This window comes from Branchiostoma floridae, chromosome 13 (assembly GCF_000003815.2).
Source record: "Branchiostoma floridae strain S238N-H82 chromosome 13, Bfl_VNyyK, whole genome shotgun sequence".
NCBI lineage: Eukaryota > Metazoa > Chordata > Leptocardii > Amphioxiformes > Branchiostomatidae > Branchiostoma > Branchiostoma floridae.
Window position 1 is genome coordinate 19,411,508 of NC_049991.1, and position 15,888 is coordinate 19,427,395.

The 15,888-nt window shown below is 40.1% G+C and overlaps 1 long non-coding RNA gene across 1 annotated transcript in view; it reads left to right on the forward strand.

The window, feature by feature from the left end:
• The window catches only part of LOC118429617, a 15,649-nt gene extending 2,000 nt beyond the window's left edge, over nucleotides 1-13,649 (forward strand). Inside the window, exons 2-3 of the long non-coding RNA XR_004832758.1 lie at nucleotides 5,130-5,341; nucleotides 13,561-13,649. This is a non-coding gene — a long non-coding RNA (uncharacterized LOC118429617). The remainder of the gene's footprint in view (nucleotides 1-5,129; nucleotides 5,342-13,560) is intronic.
• The last annotated feature ends 2,239 nt before the right edge of the window (nucleotides 13,650-15,888 follow it).

The window sequence follows — 15,888 nt, forward strand, 5'->3', positions numbered from 1 at the left end:
GACTGCACCACGATCTCACGTGCTAAAGGAGTGGTTTCACAAGATTCAAGTCTTGGGATGCATAGCTTCATATACTGTGAATTCATCTAAGTTTGCTGAGATTTAATTTCACGGTAGCGGGAAAAAGGACTGTTCATGGTGGTTTTAACGGTAGCACCATGCAGTGTAGTCTCTTACTTCCATGGAAAAAATGGCATTTACAGTAATGTGTAAAAGGCAATGCTGCTGGAATTCTACAGAGAAAGCTACTTCATATGTATTAAAGGCATGAGGCTCACTTTTGTCAAAGTGCCTAGTTTTTGAAATAAAATTGTTTGATGTAAAGTTGGCCGAAAAAGTTTTGAGCATTGGTGTGACTTTTCAAGATGTTCTGTTGAAAAAGCTAGACTTAAAAATGCTGTAAAATAACACTTTTTTTAATGCATAGTCACACCTCAGTTCTTTAAGGAGGTAACAACAGTACAACCTGCCAGTAAGGAAAGTAGTCTTTTCTGCACCATTAAGTTCCTATTCAGAGATGACAGCAGCACGGTTTGTCAACAGAGCAAGTGACTGATTGCCTCAGAATTTGTACTGTAATTGTAGCAGAATTTGAGCTATTGGGGGGAATGAATAGCTTTATTCATGACTTTTGTAAAAGGCAGTGCTGCAAATGGAACTAATACATATGCGTCTTTATGCTGCTTTGTCAGAAACGCTCAATTTCTAGCCAAAAATGTATAATTGCTAACTTGGTCACAAAAGTTTCGAGCATCCATGTAACTTTTTGAGACGTTCCGCTGAAAAAGCTTGAAAAATGCTGTAAAATAACACTTTCCTGATGTATCATCGCACCTCAGTCCTTTATGGAGTAAACCTGCCAGTAAAAACTTAGTCTTTTCTGCACCATTAACTTCTTATTCAGAGATAACAGCAGCACGGTTTGTCAACAGAGCAGGTGACTGATTACCGCAGGATTTCCACGACAGCTCCTAAACCACTGCCTGCACAGGACTCCATGAATATCCCTTATCCTGGCTGCAATCGTGGCGCCAGGCAGCGAGCACAGATCATTTGGTGTTTAGGAGCTTAGCGATAACGCGGGGAGGCTAATTACTTTTCCTTAACGAGCTGTTAATTCGGCAAAGATGGACTCAGATCGGATCGGAGTCGCGGCGTAATCCAATCTGGCGACGTCCCCTAAATCAGTTTATCTCGCGAAATCTTAAGACGCAGGCCTCGAGGTGTAGGAAAAATCTGAGACGTAACGGCCGTGGGAGAGAGTAATTAGATTAATTAATGGGAAACTGTCAGCCGCAGATTCCTTTTTAGAATGACTCATTTCCTGCGCAATCATAAATTCTCGGAAACTTCCCTCCAGGGATGTATATTGATGTAATTATCATAAATTCAGCTGCACGTGAGACTCACGGATATATAAATCCCGTAGTCACTTCGCCAGCCATTTTATTTCTCGTTGGCCCAGTGGGTTGATTATTAAGTTTTTCTCACTAGCTAAATGATTTTTAATCGGGCAAATTAACTAAAGACAATTAGTAGATTCCAAGACATGGAAGCACACTTTTGTCATCTTGATCACTATGCACATGAAAACATTAAGTTTCCTTGCAGCGGTGGGTACCGTTGTATTTTCTCTTTCAGGGGTAGTAAAATTTGATGATGTCATCCATATAGTCCAAAATATCATATACAGAATTTTGTTATGCACAGCCAACAATATTCATTACAGCTACAGTTCTTCAGTACAACTAATTTGATTATCTAGAGAACAATATTAAGTCAAGATGCCAATGTAACCAGCAAGACAACCTGTAGAAAAAATTGATTTACAGAAGTCTGCAAAATCTCTTGCCATAATAACATATAAAGAAGAAACTATTCTTTGTATAATATTGTTGTCATTAAAGATAGATGATTTGTCATATTTAACTGCTCCCTTAGACAAACAAGACGTTGGCAGACACCCTTTTAATTGGAGTAACCATTGCTTAATAATTTGATAGAATTTTTATCATTGTACTAACCATTGATTCTTATGACTTTTTGTCTTATCTAACAGTTCTGCCTAACTTATTGCTTTTCATATCTATCCACTGCAGAGTGTATGATACAGCCCGATAACAGCCCTGTACAACGGTCTGCCTAAACACCTCAAACGACTCTAATATGCAGTGTACATGGAGCAACAACCTTGTGTGGTGCTCTGGATAGATTTTTATGCATTTCTGGATTTTAAAAAAGCAGCACTTGTCCTAAGTATTTACCAACGTCACACTAGGCATTTGCCCCATGTATACTGCATATTAGAGCGGTTTGAGGTCATTTGAGGTGTTTAGGCAGAACCCTGTACAGTACCTTGTCCAGAGTTCTCCTCTGACTTCACTTCTAATTACGTAAATGTGAAATCAATCGCGAGTTAACGTGGGCCACACAAGTCCATCGGAATCCGACAGCACGTTTGGGCCCGCGGGTCATCGGATATCCGTTCCCCTGGATTGCCTAATTTAATGGAAGCCAGAGAGCGACCCTTGCTACCTCGGCTGTGAAAGTCGTTTGCTCCTAACATCTTACATATAAGCAGCTTGTTTGGCATGGCGTGATGCAGGGTTCAACTGAGCTTTATTGGATCCAACACAAATGTTTGTTCCTGGGGTTCATACCTTAGGGTGAAAAGGAGTTTAATTTCTACAATTTTCTAGGATATAGGAGAATTCTTGTACACAATCAGGTTAAACTTACTTGCTTACGTTTCGGTGTCTATCAGACACCTTCCTCAGAGCTTCTGACTGGAGTTCTGCTTCTTGCCGCTATATATGTAGCCGATGTAACGTTACGTGGCGCTTTTGCGTCGAGATACAAACACTATCCCAAATGTGGCGAGATGCAGAACTCCCGAACTACCAACCTGCTGAAACTATTTTCGGAAATCTACAATTTTCTATTTAAGAACATATCAATAGCTAAACACTTGGCAATTTAGCAGTAAGTTTGGTTCACCCACTGTTCTGAATGAGCTGAACTTACCGCTAAACTGCATGATAGAACATGTAGAATATTGCATTTAGAACATCAGAATATTAGAACAAATGCTTAGAACATTTCATTTAGAATGTCAGAATATCAGAACATTAGAATGTTAGACCAGTAGAATGGAACAACATTCTGGAGGCAGACTGGCTGAACTTCAGATATCACACAAATTTTTGTTCCTGGGTGGGGATGAAGGGATGGTGAAGAGTTACATGTCATGTCATTTTTTAATTTTTTGGCTTTGGAGCTTTGAAAGGTTCGTTAGTGACAATTGTTATGAAAGTTGCAGAGGAGCAAGAAAAAAGATGAGTTGGGATTTCTTTAACCTTAATTACGTTTGAGCTGAATGAGTGTCAACCTTGTTGTGGAAGTTGCAACCAGAGTCACTGCTGTGTACAAGAGTTCAATAATACGCTTTTTTCCATTGGACTATCCCAGACAATAATTACCTCCATGAATATTTTACCCCGCGTTTGTGTGTCTGTGTGTGTGTGTGTAAACAAGATAACTCAAGAACGGCTGGGTGGATTGGTTTGATACTTGGTGTGTTGGTAGGGTGTGATAAAAGCTGGAAATGTTTAGATTTTGGGCCCCCTAGCAGCTCCCCTTGGTACTGCAGCGCAACTTCCGGTTTTGCTATCTTGGTGTTCTGAACATGCTATGGTCACGATTTTTCAGTATTAGATAGCTCTTGTGCTCAGAAAGAAATGACATAAGTTTGGGCCCCCTAGCGGCTAGTTTTGGGATAGCAGGGGCATTTTTGTCAATAACTTCTGAAGACGATAACTCAAGAAGGGAACTACGGATTTTCATGATTTTTGGTATGTAGGTACCTTAGACAATGTTGTACAAGATATAATACTAATTATGCAAAATAGGAGTACATTTGCATAATTAATGAGAATATTCTATCATAGCAGTTTTTTCAATGTATCTCTCATCTCAGATGTGATAGGGTCGTGACATTTGGGTGGTAGATAGCTTTTAACGTCATGACAAAGTGGGGCAAGTTTCAGTCCCCTAACATTTAAGGAATTAATTTGCATAATTAATGAGGACATTGTATGATTCCATTATTTGCAATAACTGGACTTCGATAAATGTAACACTTGTTAATTATAATCGGTGGAACATATGTAGATATCAAATATGCAAATGAGGAACTTATTTGCATAATTTATGCAAAAATTGCAAATAACTTAATGATTGATGATCTGAATTGGGAATTTTACTTGTGACATGTGTACTGTATGTTATTCAATGATGAACAACACCATGCATAAATCATGTTAATGTTAAGTCATTTGCATGAAATTAACAAAAGCTTTAAATATTTCATAATTATGGTAATTGATGTATTGGCCCAACTAATATACCTTGAGTAATACTAATAGGCCACTTCCCAGTCATGGTCATGTCTCATCTAGCATGGCCCAGTTTCACTGTTTTCTTGGCCCCGTTCTTGTTCTGCCTGTCTTGAGGTTATTGGGCCATTATGATTGGGTCATAGGACATCTTGCCTAGGGTCCTAAGTCACCTTCCTGGGGTCATGGTTTACCTTGTTGGGTCATAGGTCACTCACAGTCAATGACAAAATGTATGTCACTCTTAGGGGTGGGTACCGGTAGGGTGTTTGGTAAAAAACGTGTTTTTGTTGTTAGACCGGCCCGGAAAAAACGGACCTGAAAAGATTCAGTCGAACGGATGTTGGACTGATAATGAAAATTGAACTAATATACCGGCACAACGAAGGCGGGCGTTCCATGTGTTTGGGGGTTTGGTCCAGGAAATATTCAAAAGCAAAATAAAGTAGAGGAGGGTCTGCAAGATGCATGTTAATACATGTATGTGTCTCATGTAACTCTTGCGAGTTTATGATCTGGGATTGGTCATCAGCACCTAAAAGAAGGCAAACAGTGGTTGTTGAAAATTTGTTCTGTGTGTACTTTAAAATTTGTGTTTGAAAAAAGTTTAGCATGGTACTAAAGGTTAATTATCATAATTATTATCATGATAATTGTGCTAAAGTTCTGGTGAATTTCAATGTCACTGATTGGATCTTGGACATTAACATTCTAACAACACGATTTTGTTAAGAGGTATCACACAGGAGTTTCTGGACCATCCCTGACAACCCCGGAATCTGCATTCCGAAGCTTCATCGACAATCATGACGAGAAATGTGGCGACCTCTGACCCCCCATTATCGCCTGATTCTATTACCGACGTCAGTGGAGGCGTCGTACAACAGAGGGTGAAGCGATGACGCCGGGATGACATACGTAACGACTGGTTGAGTTTGCGGGATCAGGTAGGGGATCTTTGACTTTAACTTTGACTTTACTCAGGTTGTGACAAGTACAGTACGTACATTGTGGGCACTATAGCTAGGCAGCAGGCTGCATGATATCGTGACCACCAGACCACGTTACATGTTCCATACAAAATGAGCATATATTAAGTAGAAAAAGATAGTTGTACTTTAAAAAGAGGTAAAGCTTAGAACTTGTGCATGATAGCTAACTTAAGAGTTTACAGCTAGACAGTGGCACAGCTGGAGGTGAATCAGGTAGGGTGTGTGATTCAGTTCCATCCAATCTAAGCATCACTGAAATGAAACAACTTGCAGACAATTGTGTCTGTATTGTACCTTGAAAGTTCATCTGTGTTGGTAGAAGTCCTTCTGAATAAGGTTTGGGCCACACCAATTTAATTTGTTGGTTCTCCGATTAAATTTTGTTTTCCAAAAAAACCCTATTATTGGAAAAACATAATGATGAAGCCTGAGGACCAGGTTTGTGCCTTGTTGCACTCAGTTTTATGGCGTGAATACAGTCATATTCAAGTTTTCCTTCCTAACCTCTAGCTTTATGATGTCCTCTTGCTATATTTTTACTTTTGAAAATCTGAGAGCCAAGAAATTAGATTTGTATGGCCTTAACTGTAACTTCTAACACAAAAATGTAATATTTTGACTTGGCAATGTCAAAGAATCAGACAAAGGCTGTGCCTCAGCTAATGTCACATGCAGACTTTGGCAACTTGTGTTTTTCTTTCTTACAATTTGTATTAAGAACCCTATGAATACAATACATGTCAAAATTTCCCAGTAATAATGATTCTATTGTCATCCATGTAGTACAAAAATATTGTTGCTGAATAATTTTGGTGAAAATTTATTCTTTGACCACGGTTAACATTAGGCTTTTTGCTGCAGTTCTGGTATGTCTTGCTAGGTGTCTCTTAGAGATTTTAAAATCTTATTGTGTTTGATGTTTGGCATAGCACTGTTTTATACTGGTAGAAGTCATCACAAAAATGACAAAGACTGGAGTTGGCCAGTCAAAAATTTGGGTAAATCCAGGTTTAACTTCAAAAGTCTTGTTCCTTAACTTTATTTCTATCATTTTTTTTCAAAAGGGTCTGCGGATGAAAGCAATGATTTGGTTTGGTCCATATTCTAACCTTAGATGATTTCAACCCCTTCCTTTAATCTTCCTAATGACATTCACACACTGCTGACAGCTAACAGGATTTCTATTTCTAAGCGTCTGAGGTGGTAATCAGTTTTATTGTGGTCATCCGGGTGAGTGAGAAGGTACTAAGAGGAAAGTGAAAGGAGTGGTGTGTGTGTGGATCTATGTAGTGTAATTGTTTGGGTGAAGTTTATAAGGTCTTTAAACAGGGCTTGAAATACCACCTGCATATGCAGGTAAGTGCAGGTAAAATTGGAGCTGTGCAGGTATTTCTGATGTCTACCTAGACCTAACCTGCACTGGTCCATGCATGTACTGGGTTTTATACAAGTCATAAATATCCTATGATGCAGGTGTACATTGTATGTAGATTGTTATTAGCTGCATTAACTGTTAGTTACCACCTGCTAAGTATAAAAAAATAGCAATGATTCCTCAGAAATTTAGTATGATCCAGGTAGTGTGGTGAAGTAATTTTCAACGTTACCTGCACCAGTGCAGGTATGCTGAAAAAAGTATTTTGAGCCCTGTTAAAGTAAGCACCAAGGTTAAGAAAAGGTGGGAATATCAGATTTTTCTTTACTGAGAATCTAAAGGTTCTGGGTTTGAATCCCTTGCAGGCTCCAGTGTTGATCTCAGGAGGGGCACTTAAGTTAAGACCTATTTCATCTTGCAGGTGAAGCTAACTTCAGAATCTGTCTAAGATGTCCTTGAATGTAGCATGTAACACCATGATAATGCACTTGGTCTGCCTGAGCAATACCACCTCTGGACCAAGGCCTGGGGTTCAGATCCATCCGTGTAGCCTGTCCCAACCATATGATTATGATGTTTTAAGTCTTATACTAGGTTATCTGATTGATACGTTAACCTTTACATGTCTTTAATTCATCTTTCTCCTCTGTCTCTCTGTCTCACTCTGTCTCACTCTGTCTAATATGTCTCACTCTGTCTATGTCTCACTCTCTCTCTCTCTCTCTCTTTCTCTGTCTGTCTGTCTATCTCTCGCTCTGTCTCTGTCTCACTCTGTCTCTGTCTCACTCTGTCTCTGTCTCACTCTGTCTCTCTGTCTCACTCTGTCTATGTCTCACTCTCTCTCTCTCACTGTCTCTCTGTATTTCTGATCCACACGTTAACCTTTGCATGTCTTTGATCCATCTTCATCCACAGTTTCCACTCATCTACAGGTACCCGCCTTCACCACACAACCAACTGATTAATGGTGCGACCTTGTTGAGTAAGAAATGCAAGAATCTATGTCCAACAAGGTTTTCTCGATTGCTCATCCAAATTTTGGCCACTGACCATTACAAAGATAGCTATTGTACTGGGCTGAAATTACCTCACCCAGTAATGTATCCCCAGGGACCTCCCAATGGCTCCCTAGGTCCTCCTCTTAGCTAGATTACTCCAATATTACATCCTCTTGATGAAACATCGCGGCCCAGACCTATAATTGGAAAACAAAACCATGTATAGATATGAAGCTGGTAGATAACTCTGGTATTGCGCATGGTTTCTGCAGTGTAGTGGACAGATTGCTTAATCAATACAGAGCAGTCTCATTCAATGTCTTTTTATGGCACTGAAATTGTGAGGGGGAGTTAGGTTCTCATGGACAACCTTGGAAGATTGGAAACTAAATCACATTTAAGTTGAGGGTATTACACTTAGAGCAATTATTTGGCTTAGAGAGAAAGTCCCAGTTGATTTTCCGTCTTGTTTGAAACCTATTTGGCTAAGATTTGATATGATTGGCATCCTTGAAGAGGATTTTGTGGAGAGTAAATAAGATGCGGTAAAAAGTTGTGAGTTGTCCTTCAGGAAGTGATAGTTTATTTCATTTTGACTTTTTTTATTAGCTGATAATAGGTTGAAGTTGCAGTTTTGAAACTCAAGAAGCTGGACATGATTTTTGAAACGGTCAGACTTTTCAGACAGCCATCCGGTATCTTTCATCAGTGACACTTTGCTTGTCTTGTACTTTGTGTACATATAACTCAATGTTCTTCTAATATCATTGTTATTCTTGATAGACATTATGACCTCTGTCATGGCAGCATAGTCTCTGACATTGTCTTTTTGCCTGGAGTGGTATTTGAAGAATTTACCCCAGAAGGTGAACACAATGACTATGATTTGTAATTTTTTTAGAACGTTTTTAAAAACACCATTCTGTTAAGTTAACATATATCAATAAAAACATTTCCGTGGCCCTCTTTTCAAGTTGTTTATTTTTTGTTAGCATCATTATTAGAAGAACTAACACAACCAACCAACCTGTACATGTAATAACTAGGTTTTGTCATCCATAGCAGCCTGTCGTTAGTTGGACAGCCACAGTAGACCAGTCAAAGAAATAAAATTTAAGGCAAGAACACAACAGTTTAGCTGAGATAAATTACAACATAGTGAAATGAAATAACCCTTGAAATCTTGAAAAACGGCTCAGGTCGAATGATGTATCAAGGTAAAATAAAGGTTGAAAAAAAAAAGTACCAAATGTATTCTGAGTTTCTTGCCACTTGATTGCTAACATACAGAACTATTGAGCCATAGTAATAAATTAATTAGTCAATCGATCAATAACCATTGCTTAAACTGGAATGCCCTGTTGGTCTTGGCTGCTTTTCCAAGAGGTGCAGTGGGGAGGTGATCTGTCTCTAGAACCCAACATGGTGTCGGGGAGTCGTGTTACACCACATGCGCCATTAGATACTTCCCTTGGGCGGGTCGACCAATGATGACCATGAATATCGATGATGCTTGGCAATGATCAACATGACATCCTACCCATCATGCCTGATTTATTACCCAGCATGCCCCAGCACATCACGCGAGCGCGCACTTTGCTGCATTGATCCATGGGTAGATTGTCGCAGCTTGCAGGTTTTTTGAGGCAACGAAGACTAATCAACACCGGTCAGTATCGAGTCGTGAGGTGAAGCAACAGATTAACATTGCAGCTTGTAGTGACTCTGAGGTGACAGTTCCAAAGAAAAGGATGGTGAAAACTTCAAAGTCTTTTGAATGAATAAATCAAATCTAAGCGTTAGACTTTAGACTAGTCTAAGAGTAGTTGCTTACTTCGCATTGTATTCTGTTTACCACAGTCTTTTTTTGTCCCTTGCAATAAACCCTCATCTACGCTCAGGCAAGAAATTGCAATAAGATTTATCATTATGACGTTATTACCCTATTCTAAGGCTAAATGAAATAAAATGCTCTGGAAGGATCAATAGATAGGAAAGAAAAAATAATAAGTGCTCCCAATCATTGAATCTGGAACAGTTTTTCCAAATAGGCTTATGAAAACTTGGAAGACATTGATTGTATCACAACATTGTGAATGACCATTGGCATCATTTGCTAGGTCTAAGATTGGAATACCAGGTAAGGTAAAAAGACAAACTTTCTAGCTATTCTCAGAGGGAGACTGTCTGCATTTGCCAGCAAATGTTGTCTGTCTATGTCTAAGTGCCTAAATGTTGGTAGGTTGGATCTGCTTTGACACGTATGTAGAAATTGACCACCCCATTCTTGTACAACTTTCATCTATTTGCACAACTACATTTGCACTTCCACTGGCAAGCAGGACTGGCTCCTGTGGATAAAAACACTTAGGATTGGCAGTTTGCGCCACGCCATGTCACTAAACAGTGCGGAGAGGCCGCCTTGACACTCGGATTACCCTCCCGCATCCCTCAGAGCAGACAAGAATCAGGCGGGGGGAAGTGACCCATCCTTCACCAGGCCTCCTCGAGCCGGGGTGTCCACGACCGCTGATGAGGTGGTACCGGCTGCGGATGAGCTGCCACAAGCTCATCTGTTGGGCAAACCTATCTGCACATTGATCTGTAATGGCAAACATACATCACGTCGGCCCCAGCCGCCCCGGGCATCGCGCAGCCTGCCAGACACGCTACTCCCTTATTGAACTTCATTGCCGCGGCCACCGAACAGCGTGTACCTTATTACCCTGCGGTGTACCGATTAATAGCCCCCTGACAAGCCTGCAGTGCCATTAAAGCTTAGCTGCACATGCAGGAGCCATCAGGTTTCTGTGCCAACTGGCTTCTGTTGTGTTCTGGGGCTGCTGGATTGCAGGGAGGCAGCACATTTGTGGTGCCATGCAGTGAAACAGGAATTTTTTTTAAAACATAACTATGGCAATGTGCAGCAGAAGGTTGATTGAAGCTGTAGTTGCCAAGAATTAAAGCTGCCTCTGTCCACAGAGTTTATAGAAAAAAAAGCATAAAACTCCAACAATGACTTTGATATCATTCAAAAAACATCATTCTGCTTCCAAAGCAAACTATTATTAAGCAACAGACCCATGCACGTATCAATGAAAACATTGATAAAAAACAGCGTGTACCTTATTACCCTGTGGTGTACCGATTAATAGGCCCCTGACAAGCCTGCAGTGCCATTAAAGCTTAGCTGTACATGCAGGAGCCATCAGGTTTCTGTGCCGACTGGCTTCTGTTGTGTTCTGTGGGTGCTGTGTTGCAGGGAGGCAACACAATTGTGGTGCCTTGCAGTGAAACAGGAATTTTTTTTTAAAAACATGATGATGGCAATGTGCAGCACAAGGTCGATTGAAGCTTCAGTTGCCAAGAAAGCTGCCTCTGTCCACAGAGTTAGTAAAAGAAAAAAAAGCATAAAAATCCAACAATGCCTATGATATCTTGAAAAAACATCATTCTGCTCCCAAAGCAGACTAACCAACAGACCCACGCACATATCAATGAAAACATTGATAAAAAACAGCGTGTACCTTACTACCCCGCTGTGTTCCGATTAATAGGCCCCTGACAAGCCTGCAGTGCCATTAAAGCTTAGCTGTACACGCAGGAGCCATCAGGTTTCTGTGCCAACTGGCTTCTGTTGTGTTCTGGGGGTGTTGGATTGCAGGGGGGAAGCACAATTGTGGTGCCATGCAGTGAAACAGGAATTTTTTTAAAAACATAACTATGGCAACGTGCAGCAGAAGGTTGATTGAAGCTGTAGTTGCCAAGAAAGCTGCCTCTGTCCACAGAGTTAGTAATAGAAAATAAAGCATAAAAATGCAACAATGACTATCATGATATCTTTTAAAAACATCATTCTGTTCCAAAGCAAACTAACCAACAGACCCATGCACATATCAATAAAAAACATTGATAAAAAACAGCGTGTACCTTTTCAGGATTGAAACAGGAAACACAACAGCTACTTTTTTTCTTAGGCCTTACTAATGGACTCAAGGATAAAGTATTTCATTCCCTAAGCTAGCAGACTACTGGTACTGTTGCCACTTCCAAGCTAACACATACATCCAGTCACTGCCCCTGTGAAAAGAGACCAGTTGATATCTTTCTAATCTAAAGTAAGTATTTAATGTCTCTGGTCAAATTTTGCCACTTGAGCTTTCCAAGGAACTGCAAAAATGATCATGATTGCTCTGGCCACTAAGCTTTGTTCCATGTTTCTTTTGAGGCTCTCTTTTTTTGTTGCAGACTGAAATATTTTACTTAAGAAATAAAACGACATGGTATAATCAAAGGCACCTGTAGGTAGCTGCAAAGTGTTGTGGTTAGTAACAATTTTTTTTTGGTTGACAATGGACATATGATGTTATACCCCTATAACTTTTTGAGATCCTTCAGCCTTTATCAGGAATGTCATGATGACCCATTTTTCTTGCATATGACCTCCTTTTCAACACATTAAAGTTATAAATCACATATCGTAGTAGGTCATAGGTGCCTGGAAGTTTGTACCGCCCCACTTCCCATAAATAGATCTGGTCACCTTTGACCCCTCCCTGAGGTCAAGTGTCAGCAAGGTCATATGACAAAAGTGCATTGTTCATTGGCTGAAGAAAGAGTAATAATGCATTGGGGAAGTCTGCAATGATTCGTAATTTACAGAAAGTTTCAAAGTTGATCACCTTTTCCGCCAATACGGACAAGCTTTCTTGTCTAATGCCTCTGTCAGTGTTAAAGGCCTGGGTGTAATGGTCTGCTGTAACCATGATGAATGTTGATGCATTTCTGCAGAAATAGTGCTATAAGTCTGTCATGTGAGACAGAAGGCTCCATCCCTCAGTGTACCCCTGTCAGCAATAATCAATGAGGGTAAAGAGTTGTACTTTGCAAAATGAATGGTAGGACCACGCTGCAAAATTGCTACGTCAATAGGTCTTTATCCAGAGTCAGCCAAGCCTTGCCATGTGATGTTAATGTGAAGAGAAGCCTGAAATTACGCCCGTAAGTCATCCGATGTCCGATCTAACCTCGCTAAACTCTGCTCGCGCCAAGCCGCTGCCCAGTGCCACCTGTCCAGCAGCTTGAACATACATACAGCCAGGCCAGTTCAGGAGTTAGCACCTTCAACAGCTAAACTGATGAACATACAGTTGTATGATCAGTCAATGATGGTGCTTACACAAGTCCAATACTTAGTAGATCTATAGCTACAAGTTTCTTTGGTCTAACCTTGCTAAACCCGGCTTGCACCAAGCCACTTGAACCTACAGTATATTTTGTGGTGTTGCGTGGGGCAATCAGTAAGTTGTTTGGGATAAACCCCAGAGATCCTGGGTTCAGAATTGCTGAATGATGTGCCCCGATGTTGTGTCCATGGGAAAGGCACTTTACATGACTTTCCTCACTTCACTCAGTTGTAAATGAGTACCTAGCTTTGGTTAGGGCAAAGAAGCCACCATACATACAATGTATTTGTCAACACCAATGCTCACACACATCCAATGCTCCAAGCAGGTTCATGAGCACAAGGTTGTGGTCTTCAGCCATCAGGTGATCCTACCTGACGGCTGAATGAACAAATGAATGAATGAAATGAAATGAACCTGTGATTGGGCTGGTACCCCAAGTGATACAGAAATTGCCATTCTGTATTCTATATCAGTTTTGGGGAGAGAATAAATTCCTGCCAGCTCCAGTACACTGAGGTGTTCCCAACTGTCAACTGCAAATCTTATGAAAGTCCAGTAGCATGCAGTCAATGATAATCTAAGTGAATTTTAAGTGTACTGTTTGTATTTCAGGTGGCCACATCTGCACTGCACATGCCAAGAGTATGGAGTAGAACAACCATTGCACCTCTTCAACAAGCTTTGCTGCAACTGTAAGTCTAAGTTTTATCCTAACATTGTTTATCTTATTATCCATTGAGTATTTCCAAAGCTGTACAATTTGACGTGAAGTGTACATGTACATGCAGTTGAAAATGGTTGTGTAACACTGGGGTTCAAGCCCCAACAACTGACAACTCCAATGGGTCCAGTCCCTTTGGCTTAACAGCTAGCAGCCTTGGTTTGCAAACTGGTGGGCTCTGGTTCGACTCCCAGGAGCCAGGAGACCGTGTCTACTCTTTTCTTGTGTTTCAATGGCCCCCATACAGACCCTATGTGTAATTGCGCTGTGTGCTGCACAAGGATATTAAATGAATCTCAAAAAGAAAAGGGGCAGCAGTAAACTGGTCAGGACCTTTTGGTGTAGCAGCAATGGTGTCGGGTTAGTAAGCTGGCAGGCTATTGTTGGAATCCTGTGAGCCAGGGGACTTTTCTAATTGCCTCTTGTTTTTCAGTTGGTGTGCTTGAGAATATGATCCTTTGATTCTATCATATTCCATACCCAGTCAAGGCATAGAAATATTTTTCTCAGTTTGCCATGCAACAGTCCACCAGTTCAATTATTTGCATTGACAAAAAATTAAGATTTGTGGGCATTTCATAATACAGAAGTTTATATTTGAACTACTTCCACAATGGACCTTATTTTGAACAGGAGCTGTATTGTTATTCCTTTCTCTTTTTACTTAATGGTCAACACGTAACAAGACCTGAAGGTCATTTCAAGTAATACTATGTAACCTGAAGGCCACTCCAAGGTTACGGGTTACATTGTTACCGTAATCACTCTTAAATATTGTCCTTGCTGCATGCTCTCAAAAAAATACAAATTTGGTGCAAAATGTGTACATTAGCAGGGAGTTCACACTAAGTTCACACCCTAGAAACTAAACAAAAAATTGTGGTTGATGAGCCATAAAGATACCAGCAAGCCTAATATAGTGTGTGAGTAACTTAAGTCTGATCATCCTTCTTCAACAGACCTTTATCACAACTAAAGATAAGTTTGTAGGATTTGTACCATCTGTATGTGGTAATCCTGTCTATAGCACATTTTACAGTCTTCTATCCTCTTTATCTGCTCAGCCGGAGAATTTGTCTCCAACAAGGCAAGTAAAGGATAAGGGTTGTGGCCTCTGTGGTGAGCCGGCAGCCATTAATGTCATTAAAACACACACCTTTGGGACGTAATGGACTAAATCCTAGATGGATTTACCACCAGTGTAAACTGGGAAAAGATAACAGGTTGCAATAACACAAGTCAGGCCGATGTATTTCCTTGGCTCTTGAAGTAAGTTTTGTTGTAATAAAAGCTTTTAACACAATATGTTGGAAAATCTTGATACAAAGTAGATATTATGAAGTTTGTAGACTAAGTACAAATGTTTTGTCGATGGCAATGATTGCACAATATACTGTGTATAACACAAAATCCTCAGTCATAGATTGTGGAGAGTGGTTGCAAAGCCTTTCAACACAATCCAGGAAGTCACTGTCTTGAGTCAAGAAGAAATTAAAGATAGGTATGAAAATTTCTGCCATCCTAGTTTGTTTTGATGATGATGACGATAATGAAAATAATGACCATACAAACAGCTTTGTAACTCCTGCACAGCAATGTACCACCATGTGTTGTATTGTGTAGTGCTTTTGGCAGATATTAGTACAATTGCTGTAAAGCCTTTAACGCAATTATGGAAGTCATTGTCTTTGGCCAAGGAAAAGTAAGGATTGTTGCAAAAATCCTAGCTTTTCTGCTTTGCTCTGAAGTTATAGAAATGTTCTAAACATGATGGTCACATTCAGTACCCACACAGTCAAACAGTTTTTGTAATGCCTGCAAAACGGACTTCCTTATGATGATGGAAAGTACATCGGGTAGCCATTGACATGGTGGTGGGAACTCATTGTTTTTAGTCAAGCAAAAGATAAATACACTAATCAAGATGCTTTATATTGATGATGAAAATACAGTTACAGTTAGTATTGGATATAGGATGTATGACGCTTGTCTCAAAAGCGCCACCTATATCGGCTACATATAGCGGCAAGAAGCAGATCTCCAGTCAGAAGCTCTGATGAATGTGTCTGAGACACTGAAACATAAACAAAATTATTACTAATTGATTGTCTAAAAGAATTCTCTTATTTGCTATTAAGTTCTGTGTTCCAGTGGTATTAGCCATATGGTAGAGGAAGCGCTTTCTTTTCTGTATTGGTCCTAGGTTTTGACAGTTAGAT